This window comes from Lissotriton vulgaris, chromosome 4_1 (assembly GCF_964263255.1).
Source record: "Lissotriton vulgaris chromosome 4_1, aLisVul1.2, whole genome shotgun sequence".
NCBI lineage: Eukaryota > Metazoa > Chordata > Amphibia > Caudata > Salamandridae > Lissotriton > Lissotriton vulgaris.
In genome coordinates, this window is record NC_141691.1 from 1550087104 (window position 1) to 1550114453 (window position 27350).

The 27350-nt window shown below is 42.0% G+C and overlaps 1 protein-coding gene across 2 annotated transcripts in view; it reads left to right on the top strand.

Annotated features, from left to right (window-relative positions):
- Positions 1 to 2465: 2465 nt before the first annotated feature.
- CHD7 (chromodomain helicase DNA binding protein 7) overlaps positions 2466 to 27350 on the top strand; it is a 794978-nt gene continuing 770093 nt past the window's right edge. For both annotated transcript variants that reach the window (XM_086965786.1, XM_086965787.1), the window contains exon 1: positions 2466 to 2829. The gene's annotated coding sequence lies outside the window, so the exon portion shown is untranslated. The remainder of the gene's footprint in view (positions 2830 to 27350) is intronic.

Below are 27350 nucleotides of genomic sequence, written 5' to 3' on the forward strand. Positions count from 1 at the left end.
AGGTTTTATTGTTCTATCTTACCTCCCCTTAATTTCAATTTTCCATGCTTTAATTCCACCCGTATTTCATATAATTTCATTTACAGTGTATATAACATTTGTTACAGTCTCTCCCTCTTTTCGAGTCAAGAGTTGACGTTCCCAGGCGCGTATTCTGCTTCATACTGTATTTGGCAAGCTTTCAATGTCATGGCTCACAGACTGACATGATTCCTTGCATGTGCGCATCATTTCCAAGATGGAAATTTCAGACACCCTTCAGGCCCAAATACGAACTAATAATAAAGTCAAAGAAAAACACATTAGAATTCGAAAATAAATGAATGCACTGTATACCACTTATTCATACTCTATTCCCTTTATTATATTTTAACTATAGCATTAGCAGTTTCGTAGAATGAGCAAGATTTAGTTTTAGCACAGCATGTGCATCAGCATGTGCGAGTCAAGCGGCCATCTTAAATACTACTGCGCAGCTGCTAAGAATTCCCACCAAGCAAAGGACGTCATACTACATAGATGCAGTAGACGCATGCGCAGAAAATTCCTGCATTTTCGGCAGCCATTTTATGTCACTCTGGTTACTGGTTAGTAAACCACATTTAAAAGCTTCCCCTTGCTGAAAAATATGTTGTGTAATGGATTTATTAGTATTCACAAAACATGTTGGTTACATTATTATATGTTATTAGAGAGTATTGAATCCGAGCAAGTTTCTTTATGTACGAAACCTTGCTCCATCAATCCCCTCTTTGATGGCATTCTATGACATCACTAATTATCAAACCAGATGCTAACTTTAGCAATTTCCCATTTCTATTTCTTCTATCACTCTTGAATGTGCCTTTCCCTTTCTGTGGCCCTGCGTGGCATCATAAATCTCCTTAATCATATGCGTCGCTCTTGCACCAGGTTGCGTGGTGCAAGAATGACGCAAAGGGGATCATAAATATGTCCCATGGTGCTTAGAAGGATGAAACCTCAGGCATTTTTATCATTAGGGTCAGGTTGTCTTTTACACAAATGACGGTATCTATGGGGAGTGCATACCACTGTTGATCTTGTACAACGGGATCTAACTTTTAGTTTGCTCTGTGTTCTGGGGACATTGTGCTCTCCTGGTTGGGGGACTAGAGAGAAAGTCCGAGCCACAGTGTGTACATTTCCACAGATGTATTTGTAGGGTATGTAAAGGGTCTTGGTTGAGTACAGTAGGTCAGTGAAGCACCTTCGTGGTAGGAGCGGGTGGGGCATCCATGGATGAAGTGTGTTGCCGAAGTATGACAGTATGACAGCTGAAGTCTAGGCTAGGACAATGGTAAAGGGTTCAACGCGTGCGTCATTCTACCGTTGATACATTTGAATACAACCTTTGAAAAACATAGAAAGGAGAATAGGGTGTGCAAAATAAATCTACTTCTATATAGTAAAGTCTCCTCTTCATATATTCGTAGTAAATATATGGAAGGTGACAGTAGAAAGGAGAGAACGATAGTTGACTGGAAAGGTTAGAGCTCAAGTTTACCATATGATTATTGGTTCGTCGGAAAAGAAATAATCGAAGTAATCCGAGTAATTACAATTATAGGCAAATTGAGATGGAAAATAGCTTCCCACCTTAGAACAGTGCGAATTGGCGTTAGCTTTTTTTTTAACTATTATTTAAACTAAATATTCCGTTCAAAATGATTAGAACTCGGACGCGATTTTAGAGGGTCACAGCCTGAAATCGTTATTAGATTTAAAAAATGGACGGCAAACTCTTGAAATATAAATTCGTTTGAGAGCTGTAAGAGATGTAAAGACTGCATTGAGAATGGTTTTATATGCATCAGTATAGTAACACCCCTATATTTGGAGGGACTTTGTGAATAGTTTGGAGGGGGAAAGGCAGGCTCCTGAATAAGGCATGTGGATGCCTAGGTGCACAGAAGCCCCCCAGTGTTTGGTCTGTCAAGACATACAGCGCTACAAAGGTGGCCAATAAGCAATAACAAATATATGGGAGGTAAGCCATTTACTGTTAGAGCCGCAGCTCCTCCATCTCACGAAGCCCTAATGACACGCTCTGGGAGCACGCGCGGGGAGGGCTCTGACAACATGGAGAAGGTGCGCACAACTCAGAGGATGTGAAACGTGCGAGGACAAGACAGGCCGAGCTTGTTTTCTTTCCCCGGCTTCTTCTCCACAGCCCCATCGACCCCTGCACTGGCGGGGAGAGAGGAGGGAGGGAGAAATAGCCTTCTTGAGGGAGGAAAAAAACTTGTGCATGAATGAGTGTCCCCCTGCTCCCCTCCCCCAGCCGCCCGGATTCTTGCATAAATTATGCCAGTTGTCCGGGTGACGTCAGGGCGGAGGGAGGAAGGAGAGGCGGGTGGGGTGAGCAGAAGCCGGAGGGGTGAGACGCGCGGGCACGCGTGCCTGGCCTGGGTGTCCTCCGCAACGTGTACGCGCGCGGCCCCAGGGGGAGCCCAGGCGTGCGAGAGCGCGCGTGCGCGGCCCCTAGCCAGAGCGCGAGAGAGCGGCGCGAGGGCTCTGCCTCTCTCTGGTGCCGGACGCGCTCGTGCTCGGGAACTATCGGATTAAACTTGGAGCGAGTGAGGTTACACAAAGGGGCCGGGCGGGCAGCAGGAACCGGCACCCGAGCGCGCACACCGGCACCGCAGCGCACAGAGGGGGGGGAAGCAGCCCGGGACACGAGGGGCCGGAGCCCCGCGGCAAACAGCAATATGGAGCGCCGCGGAGGCGGCACGGGAGCCGCGACAGCAGGAAGTGAGCGCTCGGGCAGGAGCCGTCACACCGAGCCGCACACACACTGACCGGCGCCTGGTGAGTGCTGGGAGGCCCCACGAGGCACGGGAGACGGGTGGCAGGTGGGGGGATCCAACGAGGCCAGCTCGGGGGTGAGGGAGTTGTCAGCGGGCGCCGAGGCGCACCTCGGGGTCAAGGGGTGTCAGGGGCACGAGCGGCGACAGAGCAGACACTTGGCGGGTGGCAGCACCTGGAGCTGCCATTGCTCTTCTCTGTGACCCACTTGAGCCCTCGTGAATAATCCATCGGCTGTGTCTGCTCTCGGGTTACCTCCTGGAGGGAGGCGGACCCGGGGTGCGGGCTGCCGGTGCACCTATACATCCGGTGTTACGGGGCCCACGCGCTGCCCTTGTTGTTTTGTTTAATCAAGCAGTGGAAAGTTCTGCTTGAGGGCCGCGGACTGGGATGGGGACCCCAAGATCCTGACGGGGGCTCCCCACGCGGTCTCTGTTGTTGTGGAACAAGTTGAGCAAAGTGTGCCTCCTTGCGGTTGGAGGGTTGGGGGTGTTTCTCGAAGTTTAAAGGGACAGAGACGGGTGAACGAGGAACCCTGCTGAATTGCTCGGTGTGGTTCTCGATGGGGTGAGGGGGTTAGTGTCGGGGATAGTGTCAGGGACTATCTCTTCTCGCCAACCCATATCTTTGCCGGGTGAATGACTGAATTTCCAGATATCGTTCTTTTTCTAATGATTGGTGGCCCAGTCTTGAGGTGGTGGGGGGCCGTCTTCCACAGTGGGAGGTCAGCGCACGTTCACCATTCAGGTGATTTGAGGCCATTAGTCACCCTTCCTGACTTTGAGTGGGGGATGGGGTTGCTATCATACGTGCGTTGATTGATCTGTCCTGTCCGTCCGCAGCTCCTCCAGGGCAGGCACTAGTCGAGAGACAGAAGGAGCTACGGGCAGCAGCGATCATATGAGAGGGATAACACCTTGCCAAGGGGTTCCCAAATGCTAATCATCTCACGTGGGGAGCCTGCTTCTTGAAGTGCTTTTCTAGACTCTCTCTCCCAAAGCAAGTATTTATAACCACGGACAAAGACAGAAAGAAGCAGCATTTGGCTTCTACCTTTTCCCAGCCGGACTCTTCCAAACAAAAACCAGCATATTTTCATTAAGGACTCATTCCTGTACGAGTAGATGGTCGTTATTTAAAGTGCCTGCCCAATACGAGGACTTTCAGATTAGAAATAGGGAGATTTATTTAGTTTTCAGTTGGTGAAACCCGTAAATGTGTGTTCGTAAAGCTGAATTGCCTGCCTGCCCGCAGTATGGGTGACTCAAGACAAGGGGCTGTTCAGCACGGTCCCACGCCCCTGTTCTCCCAGACCTACACCTTTCTCCGTTCATATGTGTGAAAACGTAAAATAATCGTAACATTGAAAACACGCATTCCGGTTGAGTTGCTGTGTGTATTTCCTTCCACACAGAAGCTCTCTAACCCGTAACCTAAAATGGCAGCTCTAATTTGACTGCGGCCCATTCATTGACGGTAATAACAGAGGGCCTGGGGCACGCTGCTCGGCTCCGCAGTGGAAAGAAACTTTCAGGCCGTCCGCTCTCTGTATGATTGACGGATTTTCGTGTGTTTTCATTGGTAACAGCCCCTCGTGCTCTGGTAACGTGGCAGTGGGAGCCACAGCCGTTCTGACATCTAAGCACGTTCAGGGATAGATCGGTGTTGACGTATGTTACTCAACTTGCGCTGCACATCCAGGTTCATGTCCCCCCTCCCCCCCCAACACAAACTGCATTCGTGCATGCGACCGGCGACACGTTCAGCTTACTAGCTTTCCTTTTTAGTTGCAGTAAAACAATGCAGCTTCTCTATTTGCTCGCGGCCATTTACTGGTGAATGACCTTTGGTACAAAACTATATTTTTTGTTTTACGTGATTGTGGCATGACTCCTTAACTAGTGCGTATTTGGATTAATGTAAACCAAAGGCTAAATTGAATAGGAACAATCATTTGGTTTGACACCTACTGTACCTTTTATTATATTGATATGTCCGTTGGATGTGTCCATTAATAACCGTTCTTGGCTGTTAAGGGTGACTGATTTTAGGTACAGCCTAGTTTGGATGTGACCAATCAGACCTAAATTATGCCTTTGTGTACTGGGTGAAGTATATTAATCTCTGGGGAGCCCCGTTTGATCTAAGAACCCCGTTTCACCAAAAACTAGCAATTCTGCATCTATTTTCAGAAGGTTGTTGATTAGGAACACTGCCATATATTTTATGCTAAGTAATCTACTGCACAATAACTAATTTCATATCAGAAGTGTCACATCCATCCATGTGATATGCATACAGTTTGAGCATCATTTTAGGGTTACTGTTTAAAGGAAAATGTTTCTCTAAGCTGCTCATAGACACGCCCTGCCTTGTTTACAAAGGCAACAGGTTGCATAACAAAGGCTTTGTCGGTCGAAATAAACTAGTTTGTTCTTCTAGTGTGACTTGCCATCTGTTTCGCATGTTTTCCCTTTAGCATGATATCAAGAGTGTATTGGGATATGTGCCTATTCCCAGTGGAATACGTTTGACAGCCCCGTCTCCATCTATCGGTAGGTAGATGAATCAGTGGCCTTTTGCATTGTACTTTATCTGAATTGGCATCCAGTTATTTTATTTTACTGGGCAATTGTGTTGTGAGGGTATCTCGAATGGATGTACTCTTGAAAGCCTCGATGCATGTTTGTTATTTTCCTTTCAATTGTTGATGTTGTGTTCTTCAGTGGCCCAAAAGCATCGGAGGAATTGCCCGAATGATGGTAGAGCATCGGGCCGTGGTTGTCACAGAGGTTTGAAAAGTCTTTACTTTTGGTAGTTCACTGTATCTGTCAATGCCCGCCATGTTTATTAAGTTCAGAAACGTTTTCCACAATGATGACCGGTTAGCTGTAAGTCTTGTCCCTCTAGCTGGGGTTTGATAGTAAAAATGTTTGCTGTTTGTACCAGTTTAGTTTAAGGATCAGTAACGCCCTGCATACAGGTAGTCGTGGTCGTATGTTTCTGCAGAAAATAAACAAGGGCACGTTTACTGAAATGTGCATTAGTTAATGTTATTTTTTCCCAGGAGGAAAATATCCTGGTATAGTTGCATACATTTCATGAATATTGGGTTTGTCCCCGCTCCAATTAAACCTAGGCAATCCACTTTATTAAACCATTCACTGATGTAGATTGAGCGTTCATAGAAGCAAAACCTAAATGCCATCAGATTTAGGTTTGAGTGTTATGTTCATGTCATCATAACCTGCAATTGACGCTGGCAATTTTCCTTGAAGAAAAGTTTTCTCGGTGCACATATATCGTCTTGGTCTGTGGAGTTTGCATCTAGGTAATTATGTCCGTTGATACTTTTTCATGTGCATTGTACCTGGACCGAGGTTGACAATAACCCATGTAATTTACTTCTTAGAACTCTAGTGGTTGCAAAGGTGCACGAGTATTATTGTATGCCTTTGGGTCTGTATGTTCTTCTGTTGTTTGAATTCTTTGTGTTGAACCTTTTCGCAGCCGCACTGTTTATTCGTTCAAATTTCTTCTGAACGAGGGTAAGCAGTGATCAGCAAAAGCTATGTTGGTCTTATTGAGAACTGTTTCCGTGGAGGTTATTAAATAAAAATGAAATGCAAGGTGAACTGAAGAGACATGAACTGTAGGGTGGTGGCTGAATGGGAGAGTTTGCATCCCGGGGACTAAACTGCTACCAGTGGTGGGCTCCTGAAAGACTTTGATCTGCTTCGCCTCTTTTTTTACCCCTGCACGAAGCACCGCCTATACCATCAGCAGTCTACTATTTTATAATACTTACGGCATGAATATTGAGTGCTTCGCCTGTTTTTGAATAGAAGGGGTGAGACACAGATTTAATCTAAATGTTAGTGGTACATCGACCCCCCCCAATATAGTTTAAATCTCAAAATAAAGTGGCAAAACAAATAGCGCAGATAAAGCAAGCAGCAAGGGGTTTCATACATATTTGCCTGAGGAAGCAGGCGTTCGATATACAGAAGTTTAGACTCCTCCCCCTCTAAAAAGTGTGTGTGTGTGTATATATATATATATATATATATATATATGTATATATGTGTATATATAGATTAGTGCATTAATACACAGAATGGCGAAACTCCACCACCAAACACTGTGCAATAGTAACAAGTGATTATAACTAATGCAGCCATAGGTGCAGTACTGTACGCAGCGTTGGCTTTTTTTTTTAAGTCACTGGTATCAGTTTGGAGATTATGCCCACAATATTGTGACTCTACGTTATTTCATGAAAACGAGTCCATCTGATAACGTTTTTTTTATTATGAAAGGAGTAGGAGACTGTTAAGATGGTGGAACTTGGTAGATATTCTACAGCTACGATTGTCCAAACTGTTCATTAATTGATGGTTTTTCTGGACCCTGATTTAATCGTCCTCGTTTACCTTCGTTGACGGTCGTGTTTAGAGTGCTTTTTTTGTTTTTCTTTTGTTTAAACACGACCACTTTAACAAACACGCAAGGGTTGGAAGTTTTTAAAGTTTTTATTTTTGTCAATTGGGACAACATTTTGTGTTTGGACACTTTTGAGTAATTTATTGGTATAAGCTGACACCTGCAACACTGAAATACTTCCCTGTTCAGGCACTGATGATTTCACTAATTGGAAGTCCTTGCTATGTACTTTGGTACTGCAAGATATTTATCTTTCTTTTTTGTATTTTCACGCCGTTTCCTCAGATGCTGTTAATGTGTACGAAGGAGCCATGTGCTTGTTTTAAAGGGGCATCCATAATAAACAGTTCCATGGGCTATGCCTCGGGAACATACGTTGGGCATCAATGTTATTGGGCAGCCAGCTATGCTAAAGATGACCTTTTGTGAAGACCTATCAGATCCATAATATATTATTAAACATTTCCATGTAGCAACTTTAACGTCAGGTGTCCTGCAATTATTGTCAATTTCCCATTTTTGTATGGGAAAGAATCTTTTTAAAAATCAAAAACAGTACCTTTTCCCATTAAAGCCAGTCATGGAACATGACTACTTGTTATTGGTGGAAACAACGATCTGTGCAAAATGTTCTTCTTAATGCTATATAATTAATACTCTTGATCCTTTTTGTGCCCCACAACCCATGTTTTATTCAAAGTGCAATGGGTGAAACAAATGAGTGACAAATTAAGGCCACAACGTGTTGTTTGAGGGCTGTGTTATGTTTTACTTTGTTGTGAATAATGTTTGTTCACTGTGTTTTTAGAATTGTATTTCTTTAGTTTCAAATCTTTGGTGGCAGTTGACTGGAGGATCCTGAGCAGTTGGCAGTGCTGTTGCTGGCTGGTTTTTGTGTTGGAATAACACGGATTTATTTTACAATTTTGCCTTGGACCTTATGTTACAAGATTGGCGATTTAGTTCCTGAGACACCTACAAAAACGTGCACGAAACTTGAGCCAATTTTTTTTGGGAGCTATGTAAGAATCTTTAATGAGTAAAAGACGTTTGTGGAACACAGCTTATGGGTATCAGCCTTTCATCAAGTCATCATGGTTTGTGCTTTGATCTTCAACTTTCTTAAGGAATTAATCGATCACCGTTACCTGGATTATTCAACTCTGGGCACAAAATCAAGCTCTGGTCCCCGCATATGAAGCTGTCAGCGTTCTGGATGGTTGTCGCCAGGAATGGTTCCTTCACACGACACTGAGCTCCGCCTCTGCATGCAGCTCTGTTTACGTCTGTTACACCACTATTTCGGAGCTGATTGTGTGACGTGTTTACCCGGCGTTGCAAACACTGGATTACTCTACGTGCCACCATCTTTCATTGAACATTATTTAAAAGGTGTGTGTTTGTGTGGTGCATTACAGTTAATTGGTGGATGCTTTAAATGCGCTTATAATTTTGGGAAATTGGAGGATCCTACATTGTTTCCAGGTTAAGGTACCAGTTACAGTAAGAATAAAATAATCTGCATAATTTACAAACTCGGCTTTTGAAGCTCAGTATTGGTGAACACATTCCTGCCATTCTGATCCTCTTACTGGTGTTGTCCTCTTTTGTGAAGTGTGGCACATGATACTAGTGTCTCTCCTGATGCTCATGCTTGGAGGATAGCGTATAGTTTTCAGTGATGAAGCATGAACACTGAATTTGTCCTTTGCGGTGAAATTGGGACACAACTAGACAACCGTTTCCTTTTTGTTTCTGTCCTCACTTTCCAAATTACAACCTTAGCTGCCAAATCTCTTCACAGAGTTACTCACTTGCTCTGCCTCAACCATTTTGTCCTCCTGGTGGTGTGAACCAAGTACGTATGAAATGGGCAGAATGGAAGTAGCACAGTCCTAATTATTTGGAAACAATTGATTAGGATGGTAAAATGTCAGCTCATCAAAAATATATATTTTTTTCTTTTAGCATTCAGTAGCCCCTGAAGGGCCAAAAGTCTGTGAGCATATATCTAAAGATGTAAGAGGTGGGATACTAATCTAAGAAAGCTATTAGTGATTTCAATAGTTACTTTTCGCCCCATGTGTGTATTAGTATTATTAAGTATAATTGTTTTTAAAAGAAATGAGGAGAGCGAAACGGTTGAGTATGTTGCTTCTCTTAAGAAATTATCTCCAGATTGTAAGTTTGGCAAGTTACAAGATTGTCATGCTAAGAAATATTGTGGGTAAGCGGGGATTTGAAACTCATAAATTCTTGCCATTATGTGAGAGGCCAAATACTGATAGCAAAACGTCTTTAGTAATATATGTAAGTGGACAGGATACTAAAAGAAATAAACCATTGTGTGGTGTGTATATATGAGGAGTCCATGTTAGCCTGTATGCTAATTCTGAATCTCCATATGCTATTGTTAATGGAGAAGTTTGGCACAACTTGTTCAAAACAAGTTGAATGAGAGAGAGTCTAAACAAACCCTGATATTATCCCTGAAAGTTTCAAGGAGGAGAGAATAGAGTTGCTGAGGTATAGGACATTGATTTTTCAGATTAAAGAACCATAGGCAAGTTATACATCAATAACAAGGGCCCGTCGGTGCTCGCCTAGTTGGCCCAACCAGGGAAACTTGCATATGGTGTCCAACATTTGCACCAAAGCACACCAAAACACTGTTACTTTTATCCTCAATCTGTAGTACTGCAGAGACCACCACCAAATCTTGATGTTCCGTTGGCAAATTTCCACTCCATAATTCACAGTGGTTGATGTATCAGGTCACTCTATTTTATTCCATTCAAGGAAAAAAGACAGCATTTTTATGAATGGAATAAGAGTGACCTGATACATCAACCACTATGGATTATTGATTGGAAATTTGCCAACTGAACTTCAAAATTTTGTGGTGGTCTCTGCAGTACTACTGATTGAGGATAAAAGTAAGTGTTTTGGTGTGCTTTGGTGTATATGTTGCCGTTACAAGTATGGGGTGACCCAGACAAGTCTGTGGACCTGTGTAACGTTCGATATAGAAAAACAGTGGTCCTCAAACCAATTATTTGCACGAGTGAAGGTATTTCTACTATTTCCTTAGTTAGGGGCTAAAATAAAGTTGGTGCTCTTTGTGGAAAAAATTATTCCAATATATAGTATTTGCAAAATTACAAACTTATGTATGCACAATAAATGTAGTATTTTTGCGAAGGAAAAAAAAGAAATGGATGTGCAGAGACTTAACTTTTGTCAGAAAACAACATGAATTTATTTTCATTCCAAGCTTTTTTGACATTTCTCATGAAAAACAGTGGTTGCTCCGAGGGGAACGTGCAAAGAAACAGTACTTGAAGGTATGAGTGGGTGGGGAAGTATTCCCAGTGTGAAATCTTAGAAGAGAAAGTAGGCAGGTTCAAAGTGAGATTGATCAAGTGTATCAACCTTGGTGTCAAGGCCAACTCATATATTTTACATGGTCTATTTACATTGGTTATTACAATCACAGATTGTAGTTATCTGTGGCACGTGATCATTAGGGGCTTGGTACGTCCAGGGACAAGGGAATGAGTTTGTCGACGACTCGACTTGTGGCATATGGGACAGTAAGACCGTTGCCTGCGAGTTCCTCATGACAGGACCGGGTGGGCAGGGAGGCAACCAGCCTGTGGTTTAGAAACCTCATCTAGTGGTAAGGAGAGAAGGTATCAGTCAACCACTAAAGTTTGCACATCCAAAAACTATCACTATAAAGTAGTATTGGTACTTACCTGCATTAGAAGCATAGCGGTTAGGGGAGCTATGTCTGAAACATAATTCCTTATTCTCGGATGCCCAGGGGTCAGTCCGGATGACAATTTAATTGTACAAGATCTGTGTAAAATAAGTCTATTCTCAGTCTCACGCCAAAACACGTGTTAGCTCAGAGGAGTTTATCAGTCTAAACAGTGCTGTAGATTGCCACTAATTAAAAGTGCACACCAATAACAAAAAATCCTTAATGTGTCGTCTGCCAATCATCAAATTGGTGCTGCCGGCAAAGTTGCATGGCCACGATGCGCCTATGTGTGTATTCCTAGTAGTTACCAATGGCCGGTCGTAGAAAAGGACAGTGCTCCTTAATGCCCACATAATATGTATACAGCGCAATAGTCTTGTCTGTTAATGGCCACAACTAATGGCCGTAAATTACACAGTATTTGCGAGGAGCAGACCATGCTAAATATGTGATACCTCCACAGACTGGAAAAACTTAAGAGGGAGTAATAAATACGCCGGCCCAGGTTAAATTAGCGAAGTCTGATGTTTAAAACAAATATCACTGCAAAATGTATTTCCGACAAGCCCTCTAATCAAGGCAAAGTTCCCTAGAGTTGTGTGTGCTTATTAAAGCATTGTTCAAATATGCACCAATTGTTGATATATACCCCTGTTCCAGGTAGTGGTTCCCTTTGTATATCGCCATATTTTTCCAGAATGTTAAATTGCATGACTGTAATTGTAGCATGCACCATAAGCACCGCTCATATCACGATAGGAAATGACACAGCGTGTGAATAGGTATTAAATATGCCCCTCTCCTAAAGTGTATAAACACGTATTGATCCCTTAAATAATTTTTCCACACATGTGAATAGGTAGGAATCTCGCAGTCTATTCCAGCACCGCTACGAGCGTGATAGGAAAAGACGAGCCGAGGTGGTAGTCTGTTTCCCCTTTCTATTCTCCACGCGCGGGGGGGAGTTTTGGCTCCGGCGCGCATAACCTTAGACGTGCTCGCAGGAAATGGTCCTTGTTTCTACCAGCGTAGAACGATCTACAAACAGGTGAGCCTTTTGTCAGGAGCCCCACGCACAACTCTAGGGAACTTTGCCTTGATTAGAGGGCTTGTCGAGAATACAGTTTGCAGTGATATTTGTTTTAAACATCAGACTTCGCTAATTTAACCGGGGCTGGCGTATTTATTACTCCCTCTTAAGTTTTTCCGGTTTGTGGCGGTATCACGTAATTGGCAGGCTCTCCTCCTCGCAGATACTGGGTAATTTACGGCCATTGGTTGTGGCCATTAACAGACAAGACTATTGCGCTGTAAACATCTTATGTTGGCATTAAGGAGCACTGTACTTTTCTACGACCGCCCATTGGCAACTACTAGGAATACGCACATAGGCGCATCATGGCCATGCAACTTAGCCGGCAGCACCATTATGACGATTGGCAGCAGACACATTAAGGGTTTTCTGTTATTGGTGTGTACTTTTAATTAGTGGCAATCTACAGCACTGTTGAGACTGAAACTCCTCTGAGCGAACACGTGTTTTGGCACTGTTTCTTTGCACGTTCCCCCTCGGAGTAACCACTGTTTTTCATGATAAATGAAAAAAGCTTGGAATGAAAATAAATTAATGTTGTTTTCTGATAAAAGTTAAGTCCCTGCACATCCATTTCTTCTTTTTCTTTCTCTCAAAAATACTACATTTATTGTATATACATAAGTTTGTAATATTGCAAATACTATATATTGGAATAACTTTGTCCACAAGGAGCGCCAACTTTATTTTAGCTCCTAAATAAGGAAATAGTAGGAATACCTTCACTCGTGCAAATAATTGGTTTGACCATCATTGGTGTATATGTTGGACATTTTGTTCTAGACTGCTTTCTGCAGGTCTAGTGGGCTTAGAGGTGGGTGAGCATTTTAGCACCATGGGAGCACCCTTGGAAACTAATGAGTTTGAAAAAGTTGTTGAAACATGAATGACTGGTTTATAGATCTGCAGATCTGTCTGTACGTTTAGACTTGCATGTGGTATTGAACCCAAATTATCTTATTAAAATTTTTATTCTGGATAAGAGTGAATGTACAGGTAACATTATGGTTACAGTGGTAAGGCTGGTAACTGAGTTGACTTTCAACACAATTGTTTAGAAGGATGGAAAAATTCCAAGGACTCACAAAGTAAGGAATATTCCTATTCGTTTGAGGGAGGAAGTTGAGAAACAACTGGAGAAATTGATTAATGCTGACTTAAAAGAAATCTCAGTCTCCTGAGTGGATTTCTCCTGTGGTGGTAGCACAACATATCAATGGTAAGATTAGGCTATGCATAGACATGCACCATTTGATTGACAACTTTGTGCTTGACAAATTTCCTCTTACCAAAAAGTTTCAGTAATGTTAGCTTTAGTGAAGGGTGCTAAATAGTTTTTGACATTTGATCTGTCACTAGCTTACCACCACATTTCATGCTTAAAGGAAGCAAACAGTACACAGCTTTTATCACCCCTAGTGGTATGCTATCAGCATAAGAGGATGTCTTTCGAATTGGCATAATCTGCTGCAGTTTTTCAAAGATTGGTGTATCAATTGTTTGGTAAAATGGAAAATGACAAGTTTTCAAAAGGGTAAGAAGGAACATGGCATCTTGCAACAGGTATTGAACATTCTGGAGAACAAGGGGCTAAAAGTTGAACAGGCATAAGAAGTGCTAAAATTTTTATTAACATAGTGCTATAGCCAGGCCCTTTGGAATTATGCAGTTGTGCGGCCACTTTGATTTCTGCATAACTATATATTTGCAGCATAATCCATGATCTGTAGATTTAAAAAACTGTTTGTAGCTCAAACGGATCAAAGGGTACTAAAAATACAGCAGCATGTGTTGCTGCACAGTAGAAGCTCCTTTTTTAAAGTTTGACTGTATTCTGTTGCTTATTGCTATGTTTGGGTATTAAACTGGTACTAATAAGGTGCAGACAGTGCTACCAAGTTTAAAATAATGAAATAATACTATTACAAAATGTGCTACATTATGTGGCATAATTTACCTTTTCTTGCCTCACAATTTACTCAACCCTGCTGCATAATTTGGCCCTCTCCTGCCGCATAATTGGAGTGCTCCTGGCTATAGCTACTGCCCCAGGTTTGAATAGGTTTGATTCTGGGTCGTTGAACATTGTGACAACGGATGCCAGTAATAATGGCTTTGGTAGTGTCCTAAAGCAGAAAAATAGGGATGGGAAGTCCCCAAAGCATTTGCCTCACATGCCTGGACCATAGTTGAAGAGAAGTACTCTGTAATTGAGAGATACTTTAGCTTGTGTGTGGGCATTGGAACATTTCACATCATTCATGTGGGGTAAACAGTGTGCACTACATGCAGACCACAAATCTTTGGTGAAAATAATAACCATTGAGGGTAAGGATAAGGCGTTGACAAATAAATGTAGAATTTCCTTGAGGTCGCACGACTTCATCCATTGTGTAGAATAATCAATAACTAAACAATGATGAGGGTAGTTCTTAGTATGCACTGGTGAGATATTTCTATAATAGTCCAATGAAGTCCTTATTAGTTTGGGCGCTCTACTTCCTATTGCTCACCGTTAAGACCAATAACGTGCCAAAAATAAAAATAGTGATAGGAGCATCTAGTTCACAATAAATAACCAATCTAATATTGAAGTCAGTGTCAGATTCTTTCTTAAGTTCTTTATTCGCCAACATTATTTCTCCACAGTTCGAAGCAAGAGAATTTAAAAATCCAAATTCCAACAAAAGTGTTAATCCATTCCTGAATCCAATGCAATGATTATTTCATCCTGATTAATAGTTTACCCAAAAAGAACAGCTTTAGTCAAGAACAGCCTACGCGTTTTGTCCTCTTTAGGACATCGGGGCTCATTAATTTATACAGCTTATAAATGCTCGTACTGCATCCTATGTCTCTTTGCGCAATAAGCTACTGATTCCATGCAGGTATACTTGATTGTCTGCAATCTCTATTGTAGCATATCTCTGCATGCATCGAGAATAGGATAACTAAACATAAATGCAGCATTGCTGATCTTGGTGTAAGAAACTGTCAGATACATAATACACTAATAACAAATAGCTGCCGTCAAGATCATGTAGTCCTGGATGGCCTGCATTGTTCAAAGGGGCTGATATTACGTATAGGACACAGAGCCCCGTTGGCTTCTTTGCAGCAGATACCGAATTTGCAACCATGATAGGTGAACAGGCGATCCCTTCAAAATAAGAGCCATTGTTAAAATAAGCAAATGGGAAAGTGAAGTCACTGATGTGTGCATTTGAGAACATGTAACTCTGCCTGGAAGTAGCCTTATTCATTGGTATAGACGCAACAGCATAGATGGGCTCCCGGCTTCAAATTTAAAGCCATTGTGAGCATAATCCTATTCCGATGTCTACAGTCTTAATTGCTCCGCTGTTGCAGTCACTTGCTGTCTTTATGGGCCTAGTCCTTTTTTTGGTTAGACCCCAGTTTCCTCGGCATCCTTCCTCCCCATGGAGGCAAGTTCTTGTTGTGTGTGGCTTCGTTGCTGTCAGAGAGGCCCAGGATAACTCTTGCCACTTTCTTTCCCAAATACTTCCTGCCCTTGACCGGGAAGTATTAAACAGAAAATGAAACCCTACTCTGTTATACCCCCTCGTCTCAGAAAGGTAGTAATATCTTAGAAATTCTTCCATTTTCCCAAAGTAAGTGAGGAGACTTCTTGATACAATGTAAGTGTGGCAACTCTGAAGGCCATTGAATCTTTCTTGTGTGCAGCTGCTGGAATTGTTTCTTATTCCTTAAAGTCATGGACCTTAATTAACGCCTTCAATGCTAGATTTCTCTTTTGCGGGAACACTGAGTATGATCTAGTCATATGTCCTTTGAGCCTGCCTCTTAGAGCACAGGTCTAAAGAAAGCCTTCACATAGTTTTTGAGATCCTTGTTGGCCACCTCACTAGGTATTTTTCAGATGTGAGTATTGTTCCCCCTAGAGTGATTTTTGACATTAACTTTTGTTGATCAGGTCTTTTTTTTGTCATTTCTCTAGGGTATTCAATTTCTGTGCCAGTCCGTCTTGCTCATGTGGAGTTTGTTTCAATGTCCTTTTTGAGTTAGTGGGGACTCTTGCTGGGTCCTTTTTTGAAAAGTGAAAAAAGTACTTTGTTTATCAATCACCTATTTAGAGAGCGTTGTCTAGGTAGTAAAACAGAAAATAGGTTAAAATAGATCCAGGTATGGTGGAAAGATAAAGGAAATGTACTATTGCTCTCTTTGACCTTATTGGGAACGTTGGTTTGCAATGATTTGATATGTGTAACTGAGATTGCTGCTGCCAAATGCAGACCTAAACATGGGTGAAAAATGCATTTGGCGCTATGTAGTATATTTAGACATAACTTTTCATGCTGTAACCGTCAGCCAATCTAAGGCTGCACGTTCCACTGCAAACTCAAGTTATTGTGGTCCTATTTGGCCCATCAATTAGTTGGCTGGCATGAGTAACATGTGTCAAGTACTCTTGGGGGCGGGGGGTGGTATGGAGGGGGGGTGTTAGTAGGCAAAAAAGTAATTTGTAATGGTGTCCAGTGCTTTATTCAGGATTTCGAAAGGGGCTCTTAGCCCCGTTGTTCCTGAAGAATAATTATCTGATGTAGTGTTTGACAATTATGTGTTGTGGTAATTCTTGTGTACTCTTCAGTATCTGGCATTTAAGTGTATTTCTCCTGATTTGACTTTTGCAAATGCAAGTCACATCACTTTGATTCACAAAATGTATATGCAATTTTCATGTAGATGGTATGAGTAGAATGTGTAAAATAATGCAATTGCATGGTTACCTACTCTCACTTCTTCCCCTGCACCCCTTTTTAGACGTGTGACCCATCCCATCCTGGAAATGTACCTACTCTTGCTTTGTAAAGGAGTGAGTTTGTATTCCCAGAGTGGGGGATGACCTCAGAGGTATGTGAACACCTGCTTCTTTGGGTTGTCATCCTACTCTTTCAGGACCCAGGTTCTACAGTAATTGGGCTGATGTTTAAGCCTACCTCACAACTGTAAAGTGTGAAACTCCTAGTTTTGTTTAGGCACACCATAACACTTTGGTGTACAACATTGTTTTAATTTGGAACTTTATCCCCCTACCCCCTCAATATTCACTTTTCCCCTAGGTTACGTAAGCAGCCAAGGAAACAGGAAAATTTATCTTGTTTTGTCTTCCTACTAGATGTGCTAAACAGGAGGCAGGTTGAGAACTTCTCGTACTTTATCGGAGGACTTCGTTGCAACAGTAGAAGGTTACTACATGCAACATAATGAGCTAAAGGAAATAATCCTTGCAGGCAACTCTGCTGCTCTGTGGTGTACCTTGGTTTCCACAGGCGCTCCTGGGCTCCACTTCCTGTTCTTGCGCAGTCAGAGCTCTGCCACACAGTATCATCTAGTTGAGGGATAGATTTGTAATCGATAATAGCGAAAGATGGGAATCTAGTCAATCTAAAATAACTCTATATTTTAGGCAAGCTGGGAAAAACCACAGCGGTGCATATTGGCATCTGATTACAAATGACCTGTTTGTGCACAAGCGTTTTGTGCAGGAATCCGAATTGCTAGTGGATCGATGTTTATTGCACACGGTAATTACCAGGTGCAATAAATATGGCACCCTTCATTCATTAAATTTTGGTCGGTAAAACTTGCTGAAATTTAACAAGTAGAAAAAGCCAGTATTTACTGGCACATGTGGATTTTAGTGCGAGGAGCACCAACATCAGTATGCTATTACCCCAAATATCAGAATACGCAATAATTACAGCATCGATAACATTCCGAACACCTTGGTGCACAATTTTTATTGGATGCGATTATTAGTGCATTCAACAGGGCAGACACCTAATTGGGCCTTAAGTGTTAGGGCTGGAAAAATTGGTCAACCTGACCTTCTTTCCAACTTCCTTTATCTAGGCTGAATGGTGCACTTCAGTGCATCTAAAATAAAATGCACCATGAAGGATTGCATTGCGCAAAATACAAAATTGCATGCCTTTTTGTAGACGCTAATTTGAGTTTCAGCAATAGGTCTGCTGGACATTTCTAGTGTTTCGCTTGATTTGTATTTCATTTTGTTAGCATGGTCTGAAACAGGCATGTTAAATCAAATGTGAGGGAGCTGGCTCACCCCATAATTTCTTAAGTAGATATCCAGTTGTCATTTCATCTGACATTTTGGAGCAATCCATGTGCATGGTAACCATGTTCCACACACAATGATGTGTAGCCCACATTGTTGCACTTTATGTGGGCTGTTTATGAGAGCTGTTCACCTCAAATCGAGGGGCTCACTAATTCAAACGTTTCCTGCCTCTTGCTTCAACTGTGTGTACGCTGCAACTAGTAAAGGATCTAAATAGAAAAAAGTACATATGCTAGTGTCTGGGCCCAAATGGCATGCCTGCAGACCTTTATAAACACGACATTGAGTATTGGACCGCACATTTTCACTGTTTATTTTCATATTGCTTAGTCTAAATACCTGGGCGCATAGTGCAATAAATACAATCTACTACTGTTTAATCATTCTGGTTTTTAAGCAGCGGCTAGCACCACCGATCTAGTGACTTATTCCATGCTGATTAAGAAATCCATAATGCACACCCGTTTGACTTCAGCTCGTCATTTGACCATGGTAACGGAAATCACCTTTGGGGAAAAAGTGGATAATTGGAACATCCTCCACATTTACTTAGTGCCATTCAGCTGTTAGATCCTGGATCAGGGTTAAGCTTATGACAAACCGGTCAGTTTCCGCCAACATTCATACGCCTAGAAAACTCAAACAAGAATGTGTGCTTGCCTGTTACTCTTCAATCTGTGTATATTTCAGATTTTAGTCACCATCTCCAAGAGGCAGAGTGCTACCCTCTGAAATTGTCTTCCAACAGATCACTTTTATTCAATCTGCCAACATCTTTGTGCTTCTAACCCCAGCGGTTATTAAACAAGTTTGTCTCCTTTTGCTATATGTATTGTACGAATGTCCATCTCGATAAAACTGAAATGGTCTTTGGCAGAAAGATGCTCAAACCAGGTATGCTGCATCAACCAGTTGAAAAGATTTTAAAATATAAATACTTGGGTGTTTTGGTTTGTTGAAAGAGGTGATCATCCAAAACATTTAAACTCTTTAAAACCAAAAGCAGTTTCACTATTTTGCCTTAAAACCCTTCTTGAGATCAACAAAAAATTCTACATTATCATCTATACCTAAAGTTACAATGTCTAAGTTAATTTCCACACTAGCATATGGAGCGGAATCCTTTCCTGCCAAACTTGGATCATTGTTTTTAATGCACATGTATAGGTCCATTTTCTTTCTCCCACATACTTAATCATAGTCATAGATCAGAATGGAGTTAGGCCTGTTAGAGAAGTATTTCGCTTTGAAATCTGCATTCTTCAAATTGTATCCTAAAATAAAACAATAGTCTTACATCTCATATTTGCTAACAAATGAATTGTCTTTTCTGAAATCTCCTGATCTTAACTCCTTTTTCTTAAAATCTCCAAATGCCCATGTGTTGTAGATATCGGAAATCACATTTTCTGCATTTATTCCAATAAATAAAATCACAAAGCAAATTTCGCACTTGACTAGTAATCCAGTTACAAGCAACTCTATCCTCAAATACGATTTGGTTTCCAACGTTGTTCTTTCTCCCCAAATGGTTACACTAGCGAAGCACGCAGGAGTGCAGGCTATGCACGTCTAAAGCAGAATAGTTAATGAACATCGAATGCACATGTTTTAATTACAGAACATTGGAAGTGTTTTTGTACTTCTTTCAACTGGTCAAACATCAAGAACTCCCACCATTCCATTATTTTCAGTTTAAAATGAGATAATCTGCAAATGCTGTTCAGATTTATAACATTTATGAACTATGTTGATGCTTGGCTAACTAAATTAAGCTGGCAGTAGCTACTGTCCTATTGTAATTGTAATACCGACTCCAGTTAGCCGACGCAAGGCTCTGGTGGCTCGCTTTTTGCAGTGTTACTTTTGAAGGAGAATACGTTGTCATAAAACCGTCCTTTTTCAATAATGTATTTCATGGGTTTACGGGGACTATTTGCACTTTGCTGCTTTACACTTTCACTTGTCTCGGAATGCTTACTTAAGCAAATGTGCACATTGTTTTGCACTTTTTACACAACCTTTTAACTGACTTGAATTTTGATAAAATGTATAAAAGTTGTGAATTATGCTGAAGTTCTCCCAGCTAAATTGAAAGTAACAACTTCTACTTTTTGCGATAGAAAAACTCATTTAAATAAGAAAACGCACAATGTCACTTTATAATGAAGAAAATGCTATTTCTTATAACACCTTTTAAGGATCCATGGCACCGTTTAGTACATTGCTCACTTTACTGTCCCACGTGATATTAGCAGTTAGCTTTCTGATCATCCCTCAGTAGAGAAAAATTACTGTAACAAACTATGAAGGACGTAATGATATGAACTCTACGTCAGAAGTTGGATCAGGTTCTGTAACAGTAACGCCTAGACTGTGCAATAGGGTATTGGTTAGGTTTCCACTGTTTTTTATTGCATATCTTTGTGAAACCTGATTTTCCTATTAAAAATCGCGACATCTTGGTGTTATTGTTCATATGTTTGTCTCAACCAGTACAATGTGTTGGTTTTAAATGTACATTGGATGTATTGTGTTTTTAATTGCAAGGCAACCATGGTTTTTATTAGATTCGAGGTGTAATGTTTAAAATATGCGCCTTTTTTTTTTTTTTTTTTTTTGACGAGTGAAGCCTTTCACACTACATTTTTGTGCCTGGTGGTATTTTAGTTAAGTGATTCTAGTGTATGTGCACTTCCTGCTTGCAGCGATTTATGAGCCTGAGTACATTGTGTTTGTGTGAATCTGAGCTCTTTCTCCTTTCCAAGGGATATATTTTTCCTTTACTGTCAAGTAGTGCCCTGGTCTCCTTGGTTGGCGGGGCCACCTCTCTTTTCTACTCATCACATATACAAACTAGAGTGGGAATAGTTGGCCTGCCCACTAACGTCGTTGTTAAAAGAGGTGGAGGCAACTGGATTAATACCCATCAGCTGGAGAGGCTTGTTTAGAAACCCAGTCTTCAAGGGTGGAGACCGTTCAAACCCAGTCAATTACAGGTTATTTGGGCTCATTGACTTGTAGGCCAAATACTTGGCTTCACTAGTCCTGGACGACCTAGTCGAGTGGTCCTACAGCCTAAACCCATTCGATCAGTTAGGGTTTTAGAAAGGCCATGGAACCACCATCCACACGCTAGCAGTAATTACAATTGCTGACAAATGTAAAGGCTTAAAGAAAGAATTGCTTTTATGTTTTATAAATTTGAACGTGGACTTTGATCGAATATATGGAGCACTTCTGTGGGGAAAGCTAAGGTTACGTTATGTTAGCCCATATTTATGAAGCGCACAGCTACTCCCTGCAGTGTCCCGGCGCTGAAAACAGCCATACGTCACGTAATCTAGAGCAAAGCAAACCACTGATGATCGGCTCACAACTGGAAGACCCACGGTTTTAAGACTTTTCCTGGAGGTCAGGAGAATAGGGCTCTGTCTGATAGAGCAAGGGAGCCTATTCCACATCCGTGAGCAAGGGAGGCTATTCCACATCTGTGAGGCAACTGCATGAAACGATCTGCCTCCTGTCCGAGACAATCGCACCCTGGGAGTGACAATCAAAAGTTGGGATGAAGATCTCAGGGTGCATTGGGGGAAATAAGGCTGAAGTCTGTCCCTAAGATAAGGGGCTCCAATCTTATGGAAGGCTCTAAAAACCAAAACCAATTCTTTAAACTGAATTATTTTCCGTACCGGACGCCAATGAAGTGAAGACAGGAGCTGGGTGGTATGAAGTCTAGAGCCTGTCAAAAAGATGGCTCTAGCTGCTGTGTTCTGGAACACGTGTAGCAGGCCCAAAAGATATTCAGGAAGGCCGAGATACAAGGAATTAACGTAGTCCAATCTAGACATTATTAAAGCCTGAACCACGGTCTTCCTGTAAGGGATAGAGAGCAAAGGGAGAACATTTCACAGCATTCTCAACAGCCCAAAGCATACCCCGGCTACCGAATGTACTTGAATCCAGCTTAATTCCCAGATTCTGCACCGTGGAAACGGCCGAGACAGGGAGGGGGGGGGGGGGGAAATATCCTGGGGCCACCATTCAAGCCAAGTATCAGGTGGCAAGGCCCAAAGAAGATAATCTCAGACTTCTCAGAGTTACATTTAAGATGGTTATGACTTAACTAAGAGAAGACTTAAGAGAGACCGGTGTTGATTAAGTTGCCATCAAACTCCACTCCTTTCTCGCAGGTGAACAACAGCTGAGTGTCATCAGCATATGACACTATTTTGGCCCAAATTTCTCAGCGAGGGAGGCCAGGGGGGCCATGTACAAGTTAAATAATGTGGGGCTCAAAAGAGAGCATTGAGGCACCCCCACACTCGGAAGAGGAATCGCTGCCGAGAGGAGACCAGATGGTGGTGGGGCCTTCAGGACAAAACCCTGCAGACAAATGTACACACACACACCTGGATTCAAATAAAGTTGGCAGACGGAACAAGGCTGTCTAGGCAAATACCAACAGCCATCGGCCTGAGGCACCTATTTTACCTTTTTATGGCTGATCTATCGCCTCGCCCAGGTAAACTCGCATCCTCTGAGATTAGGACCACTAAAGCTGACACTTTTTTCATATGCTTACGATATTGTGCTGTTGACCCACACGATGGTGGGACTCCAAAGATCAATCGAAGAACTAGCGGAATTTGTCACGGTCAACAAATTGGAAATAAACACATTTAAGATAAAAACAATGTCCGTGGAATGGACCCACCCCCTCCTCCAGATTAAGCTAGAAGATGCAAGTCTAGAAAAAGTCAGCAGTTATAAATATCTGGGTTTTTACAAAGACAAAAAATGTAATTTCCCGATGCACAAACAGCACATGGTGAAGAAAAGTAAAGCGCTTACTAGCGCATTCTGTGGTCTTGTCAAGAAACTCAATGGCCCTTCTTTTAAGCCATTACTGGTTACCACCACAGCAAAACTACTTCCAGCGGTGGCTTGTGCTAGTGCAGTTATGGTCGGAAAAGATGCTCTAATTTTGGAAACATTTTAAACACAAGCGTTTTTGGGCTTTCACAGAGTGCCTCTCCCGTACATGTCCGTCTGGAATTTCATTCAGACTATGCAATGCCTTTAAGGAAGATGTATGCCTTGCCATAAAGGAATCTTATTTTATTACTGAAACACATTTTTAATGAACTGGGATCCAAACCTGTTGGGCGGCTAATATGGAGTCCAGTTCCCACCGACCCCCAGATGAACTGTAAATTATTGAACTTTCTCACATTTGGACAAGGACGAACCCAAAAGCTATCGACCAATAGCCAACTTACCGGCCCTAGCCAAGATAGCCGAAAAGGCTATGAATAAACAACTTTCCGCTTTCTTGGAACAACACCAGCTACTTGACGAAACTCAGTTTGGGTTCCGCCAGTGTCATGGGACGGAGACAGCTCTGATTAAAGCAGCTGACGACATCAGACTCATCCGCGACACTGGGGGTACAGCAATTTTGATACTACTAGATCTATCTGCAGCCTTCGACACTGTCGATCATACCACCCTGATTGACCGTGTCGAGGGCCTGGGGGTACAAGGGACTGCCAGCAAACTCTTGGCCTCCTTTTTGGCGGATAGAACTCAGGTAGTTACAACGGGACCATTTCAGTCGTCTACCATGTCACTGCCATGTGGTGTACCTCAGGGCTCATCCCTAAGCCCGACACTTTTTAACATCTATGTGTCGGGCTTAGCTAATGTCATTCGGGCCTATGGGGTGAGCCTTATATCCTACGCAGATGACACCCAGCTGGTTCTAGCCATCAAGAACAATGGCTATAAAGTGGTGGATGACCTCAGGGCTGGTATGATGGCAATAGGGAGTTGGATGGCCTCCAATTGCTTAAAGTTAAACTCCGATAAAACTGAGGTAGTTATCTTTGGACAACTAACACCTGAGTGGTCATCCAATTGGTGGCCCTCCTCCTTGGGCTCCCCCCCCCGAGCCTGTTAGCAAAGTGAGGAATCTGGGAATCATCTTTGATGACCGCCTCACGTTCCATCCACACGCCAACCAGATTACCTCTTCAGCTTTTTATAAACTGAAAGTTATCAAAAAAATTCTCCCTTTTCTACCTGACAAAGCTGGTAAAACCCTTGTCACCTCTCTTGTGCTGTCCACCTTGGACTACTGCAATGCCCTGTTCCTCAAAGCACAGGAAGGAGTCTTGAATAAACTACAAACAATACAAAACTCTACTGCGAGGCTTTTGGGAAATATCCCTAAACACCACTCTGCCTCCAAAACCATCAAAGAGCTGCATTGGTTATCCATCAAAAACAGCATAAAGTTCAAGACATGTGCATTGTATATAAAGCGTTGCACAACCAAGGACCAGCACACCTCATCCGCAATTTGACTCCTTATTGTCCGCTCAGAACACTACGTTCATCCTGTTCAGGAGATCTTGTTATACCCCGAACAAAAACAGTCTTATGGGGCGATAGAAGATTCCTGGTATCAGCCCCCAAGTTGTGGAACACCTTGCCACCAACGATTAAAGCCAGTCCATCTTTATGGTCTTTTCGTAAACAACTCAAGACCCTGCTTTTTAATCAATAGATCATCTACAGTTTCCTCAGGGTAAACACTCAGATACTTAGCGCCGAGACGCCCATGGGCCTTTGTATGCGCTTTACAAATATCAAAAATAAATAAATAAATAAATAGTTTGATCTCTTCGGGTACAATGCCAACCGTGGAATGTCCAGGATGATTTTATTGGCATAATGATACTTGGTGATCAACGAATCAGATGACTACGACATTTTGACACTAATACTTTCATCAGTTTAAGGTCTGATATTTATTATGCAGCATTGTGTACTATTAGAAGCAAGGACCATGATTGACTTAACATACTCAAGCACAATGGCACTTTAAATACACCTCAGTGGCTCAAGAGATCTTTGAGCGTCTACAACTTAACAACAAGAACCAAAGAATACGTAGTTAATTTAGTGTATTTATATTTTACTCTATTTAGGCTGGTTGCCGCTTCAAGACCGATTGCCAAATATTAATACATATACTTTATGAACATTAGTGAACATTTTAATTCTCGGGATAACCGGTAAAAATGTAAAATCAGTTGTTTAAAAAAAAAAAGGTTTTAAGAAATCTTACGTACGTGTTAATGTGTTTTTTTTAATAAACTTAAAACAAAGATTGTCAATTAAGTTGTATTCACACGATGTCTTTGTGTAATTCTCCCATTCTAATTGTTGCAGGACAGTATTTTAGTGTTAATTGTGCAATTTGTTTAAAGTTATTTTAAAATGTATTATTTTAGCCTCTTGAACTGTTCTATATGATCAGTCATTTACTGGACATATGGCCCTATAGTTTAATTATAATAAAGCCTTGTTTAATTTCTCCATTATATGTCTCTCACCTTATGTTTTTCTTATTGTCTGTAATCTTGTGCGTTGACAATCCAGAAAAAAGCGCGGGTCTGGTGAAGCTAAGTGGTCGATCTACAAATGCTATCTTCTAAACATCCACGAGGAGCCTAATCTACAATAAACTCCCATTTCTTGTGTGTTCTTTATTTCTCACGCTGGTAGTTGGAAAGTAGTGTCACAGTTGCCTGGTAAATAAGGCATGGATTTGAAATGTTGAATTGCCCAGTGTGAAATTATTACTTTTTCAAAATGGTGTATAGGTTTTGAAGCTTTATAGCTGAAAGTATCTCGGGGGTGATGTCATTGCTCCTGCAAGAGGTCAGGCATGTCACCATGAAAAGTCAGAACCAATCTCTGCTTTGGTCTTCTCCGCTCAATTCGGAAGATCCTCCCCCTCCTGCCCCCCCTGTCCAGGAAACTTCTGGTGCAAGGGCTCATATTAGCACGCCTGGACTACGGCAACGCCGCATACCTCGGTGCTCCTGAAACCACCCTGACCAAACTTCAGCGCGTACAAAATGCCGCGGCGAGACTCATTCTCAACCTTCCCCCCAGAGCCCATACCACACCGGCCCTCAAATCTCTGCACTGGCTTCCGGTCCGCCAGTGAGTGGAGTTTAAGGCCATGTGCATCACGCACAAACTCATCAATGGGGTTGGACCTGCCACCCTCAAAGATATGATTACACCTTATAAAGCCCACAGAAACCTCCGCTCGGACAACGAACATCTGGCCACAGTCCCAAGATTCAAGAAGTCGCGTACCGGTGGACGCCGCTTCTCGGTTAAGGCCTCCTCCACTTGGAACGCCCTTCCTCGTCTGCTGCGTCTGGAACCCAGCCACACACTTTTCCGCAATAAACTCAAAACCCTCCTCTTCCCCAAATAGTTCCTGGTTTTCGCCTGTCCTGGATTTTACAGTATTATAGCGCGGGGATGCCCTCGGGTCACCAGGCGCTCTACAAATCTCAAAATAAATAAATAAATCTCTGTTGCATACTTATTCTTCAAGACGTTTTGACTTGTTATATGCTGTCCATTTCTGAATGTTCACTGGTTAGTAATTAAATATTGGTCTAGAACACGCTTGTAAAGACGTGAGCAGGTGTTCTTTAGATAATTGATTCCAATACATTTCTTGAAGACTTTGGGCTAATCTAGCCTTATCTGGCAACTCATGTATTCACTTGATTAACATTGCTACCAAAAACAAGCGATATATAAATTTATTTTTGTCACGTTTGGATTTAAAATTTTGGTGTGAGTATATACAAAGTCATTGGAAGCACTGGGGCGAAACCAGTAATTTTAAGCACGAGTGTAAAGAGAAACTGAAGCAGGCCGTTGGTATCCAGTTCTGAGATGTGGCATAGCCGACATGAAATAATGCATCCGGCATGCAGAAGGCGGCCGCATATTTGGACACTGTAAACCGACGTATTATGAAAGAAAATCAGTAGAACAAGTTTTTATTGCAGATAATTTGTTTAAATCCAAAAGATTAGCGATCGTATGATCACCGAAAATTGTATGGGAATGCTCCACAGTAATATACACTCTGGATTCCTGCACCTCTTCTGACAACCCGTTGACCGATTGGCACTGACCTTCTAATATCGTCCAACAGATTAGAGCCTGTGTGTACATGTAAATGTACAGGAATTTATATAGCGCAAATCACCAAC